The following is a 4,822-nucleotide window of genomic DNA, read 5'->3' on the forward strand; positions in this document are numbered from 1 at the left end:
CAGTTAATGCCAAGTGGCTAGAGCGAAGATCTTGCACAATATGATAATCACGAGAAGCTCAACACAGAGAAGACACAGTGATTTATCCCGTGGTTCGGCCAAGTACAAAACTTGCCTACTCCACGTTGTGGCGTCCCAACGGACGAGAGTTGCACTCAACTCCTCTCAAGTGATCCAATGATCAACTTGAATACCACAGTGTTATGCTTTTCTTCTTAATATCCCGTTTTCGAGGAATCTCCACACTTTGGAGCCTCTCGCCCTTACACTTGAGATTCACAAAGAAATACGGAGTAAGGAAGGGACTAACAACGCACACAAGACTCAAAATCAGAGCAACAACACGCACACAAATCACAACAAGAGCTCGCAACACAACTTAATGAGTTCACAACTCAACAAGAGCTCTAGATGCTATCACAATGAATCAAATGCGCGGAATCGATGTCTTGGTGCTAAGGAATGTTGTAGGAATGCTTGGTGTCCTCCTCCATGCGCCTAGGGGTCCCTTTTTATAGCCCCAAGGCAGCTAGGAGCCGTTGAGAACAAATCTGGAAGGCCATCCCTGCCTTCTGTCGTCGGGTGCACCGGACAGTCCGGTGCACACCGGACACTGTCCGGTGCCCGATTTCTTTCCATAAACGGCACAGCCGACCGTTGCTGACCGTTGCAGATCTGGGAGCCGTTGGCGCACCGGACAGTCCGGTGCACACCGGACAGTCCGGTGCCCCCTTCCGACCGTTGGCCCGGCCACGTGTCGCGCGCAGATCCCGCGGCCGACCGTTGGCTCGGCCGACCGTTGGCTCACCGGACAGTCCGGTGCACACCGGACAGTCCGGTGAATTTTAGCCGTACGCCGTCGGCGAATTCCCGAGAGCGGCCTTTTCACGCCGAGTCAGCCTGGCGCACCGGACACTGTCCGATGCACCACCGGACAGTCCGGTGTGCCAGACCGAGCTGAGTCTTGGCTGTACACAGCCAAGTCTTTCTCCATCTCTTCTCTTTTCTTCTTCTCTCTGTTTCTAATACTTAGACAAGTATATTAGTACACAAAACCAATGTACTAAGGCTTAGAAACATACCTTTAATTGTGATTTGCACTTTGTTCACCCATGGGCATAGATTCACATTTGAGCACTTGTGTTTGCACTCAATCACCAAAATACTTAGAAATGGCCCAAGGGCACATTTCCCTTTCAGCCTTTGGCGCGCAGCCTCGAGCTCGGCCAGCGCGCGGCCCCGACGCGTGCGCGACTCGTTCGCGGCACGTTAAGTGTGGCTTTGCGCGTGCGCGTGCCCACGCAGCGCCTTGGCGTAGCTCATCGTGCCCGCGACGCGACGCATAGCGCCCTGTCGCGTCCGCGACACGATCGTCTACCCCCCAGACGCCCCGTCTACCCCCCCGTATCCTATGCGCGCTAATCACATTGTTTATATTAATAAGATAGGAGTCTCAATTTGGAAATTGGTTACGTTAGTTAATTCGTATAGCTAATCGTCTATCTCATTCAATGTTAATCTACTAAAAAGGGTCACGTTTACATTAGTGCATGTAGCTAATCCTTTTGTTGAAGCCAAGTAGAATTAGAGCACGTAACGTGTAGTTATTCGTCTACCCGTAGTGCACCTCGAGCATAAGCCTTAACCCCTACGAGACCGTTCCCCATTTCTTTCTAACCATGGTAAATTCATTATCGTATGTGATATTCTATGCATATTTACTTTATTTGTTCTCTTGTATGGTGTACTGTTTGTTTCCTAATTTGGATGGATGGATGTATGTATGCTTGCAATCGCATAGAGAACGATTCGGTCGAGGAGCCCGAAGAACTCGCAGGAGAAGCCCCTGAGTAGCAGTCGGTTGGTGGAGGCAAGTGTCTTTGGATTACACATTTATGCCTAAGGATTGACTATCTTTGTTATCCATGTCCTTGTTTACCTATTTGGGTTGGATTATTATTGTTTAGCTTTATGCTATTGCTCAAACTCTAATCAATGAACATGATGAGATTATCTATGATACGATGTTTTCCCTTCTCTTATTATGATGTTGTACTTGTGGCCTTTAAGGGGGCTCGAGCGGTTTCTCGAGTGCCTCTCCGTAAGGACCTGTTCTATGGATGACCGCCCGGGAAAACAGTGCAACCATGAGGGTGGAATGGGGTGCCCTTAGCTGAATAATTAGAGGATCCGGGGTGTAGATCACTTAGCCGTCGTGCCATCAATGGGGCTCGGTGTATGCGGCTCGCTCTGCCAAGTTTGGGTTCGCCCCTTGGGGAGGAATGCAGTGCATTTAGGAAACCTAACGGGTGGCTACAGCCCCGGGGAATCTTTGTAAAGGCTACGTAGTGATGCCCTGCTGGGTCACCTTGGTAGTGATCAATGGAGAGTCATGATCTCCGGGCAGAATGGGAATCACGGCTTGTGGGTAAAGTGCACAACCTCTGCAGAGTGTTTGAAAACTGATATATCAGCTGTGCTCGCGGTTATGAGCTGCCAAGGGAGCTCCAGTGATTAGTGGTACTTGATCAGAGACACTTTGGTTTACAGGTGGCAATGAGACTGATGGTTTTGGTTATGTCTATGGTACTGGTAAGTGGTATTCTTTCTGTTTGGAAAGGGTACATCGGGCTAATAACTTGGGTTAATGTTAAAACCTGGCTTTCTACTAGTAAATAATAATCTGACCAACTAAAAGCAACTGCTTGACTTACCCCCACATAAAGCTAGTCCACTACAGCCAAACAGGATGCTTGTTGAGTATGTTGATGTGTACTCACCCTTGATCTACACACCAAACCCCCCCCCATCCCCAGGTTGTCAGCATTGCAACCACTGCTCAGGAGAAGATGAAGCTGTGGAAGGAGACTTCCAGGAGTTCCAAGACTACGACGAGTTCTAGGCGTGGGTTAGCGGCAACCCCCAGTCGGCTGCCTGTGAAGGCCGCGTTTATCTATGTTTCTTTTTCGCACTTTGATTTATTGTAAAGACTATGTGGATGTCTCAGACATCACGATGTAATCGACTATTATTTCCCTTTTTTTAATACTATTTGAGCACTGTGTGATGATGTCCATGTTATGTAACTGCTGTGTACGTGAATTGCTGATCCTGGCACGTACATGGTTCGCATTCGGTTTGCCTTCTAAAACCGGGTGTGACATAAGTGGTATCAAAGCCGTGCTGACTGTAGGACCGCTAACCTAGAGTAGAATGGTCGTTCTAAGGACTATAGACCTCTGTCCCTGCCTTGACTTTGATATCCCTTCAAAAGTTGGTCATACCGACCAAACCTAGGTTCTACTATATGTTATACCTTGCTGAAAATTATGTTTATTTCTAATCCTTCATTTATTTATGGTTCATTACTTGCTGGTCATATTAATTCTGTTCTCACTCTTTTGCTTGCGATGTCTTTTGTAGATGGCTCGTCTTAGACACACTGCACGAAAGTCAGTCATCCCCTTCTTACCCTCCCGCCTTGCTGAGCGTCCGCTTCGTCGTCCCGTGGCCGGATAGTCCAGCCACTTGGAGAGGCTGCACCACCGCCTGCATGAGGAGCAGGAACGTCGACAACAGGAGTAGCATGGCTCTTCTTTCTCGCTCCACCAGGAGATAGAGTCCGTGAGGAGCTGCTCCCCTGTGCTTCCCCTGGAGGCGCCCCCTACACCACCACTGGGCGCCCCAGCTTCTGGAGTAGCTGCTGGAGGAGATCCAGATGACGGAGGTGGCGACGACAGCTCGAGCCACGACACCGACTTCTCTACTGAACAGGAGCCGGAAGGATGGGTTGCTCGACCCATCACTCGCGACGCTGTTCGCGGGTGTCACTTCCATGATTCGCTCGACACCCTGCTACGTCGGGCACTTAACCGGCGTACTTGGTCCATCAAGTATCGCTGTGTGGTCTACCAGCATAGTCGCGGGGTCTACCCGGACCGCTGGGAGGCGACCTGCCTGGTGCGCCGTCCGGAGAACAGTCTCCAGGGTGCGGAGGCCTGCTCAGAGCACTATTCCATCTCTGAGCGGGACTCAGCTGAGGCGGCCATGTAAGATGCTGCACGGCGTGCGCTTTCGCACTACTGCTCGGTTCTCGGTGGGGTAGCTGACGGTCTCAACCTGAAGTATTACCCCCGCCGTCCATCTGGCAGCATAGGAGGCGTGATTGTCTCACCTGTTGGTGAGGACAATCCTAGGTTGAGCAGCACAGTCAACCTAACCGCCGTGCTAAACACGGAGCTGGACCATGCGCTAGACGAGCTGAGTAGGGCTCGTGCTGAGATCGCCCTGCTGCGGGCTGAGCGTGCGGAACGTCGTCACCTGGATGATGGTTCCCCCGCTCTCGTCGGGACTCAGCACCCGTACCGCTCACCTCGGCATGGACGCCAGTCTTATGGCAATCCCGACTGCAAGACCAAGATAAATCTAGAACCATAGATCGCTAGAGATGGATCTTGTAATTAATACAAAATATATACGTAGAAGCTACAGTCTTAGCGTTAGTCTCGCTCTTAGTTAGTCTTAGGTAGACAGGGTAGTTTGCTATATCATGTGCATTTATGTTTGTCATGATGAACTATGTTTGGTTTGGATCTTTGTAATGACTGTCACCAGAGTGTGGGTATCCCCTGCATTTTGGTTTACCTATTATGTTAATGGAGTTAGTTATATAGCTGGGAAACCTTTTATTCCACTTTCCTCTTTATCTGAGAAGCTGTGTGGTCTGTGTTGGAGATCAGTGAAGATGCTCGTCTGTTCAGGGTTGTTGAAGGATTCTATACTCTTTTCTTATGCTGCAAGATTTGCCAGATCAGTTCTGATG

Source organism: Zea mays, chromosome 1, assembly GCF_902167145.1.
Source record: "Zea mays cultivar B73 chromosome 1, Zm-B73-REFERENCE-NAM-5.0, whole genome shotgun sequence".
Taxonomy (NCBI): Eukaryota; Viridiplantae; Streptophyta; class Magnoliopsida; order Poales; family Poaceae; genus Zea; species Zea mays.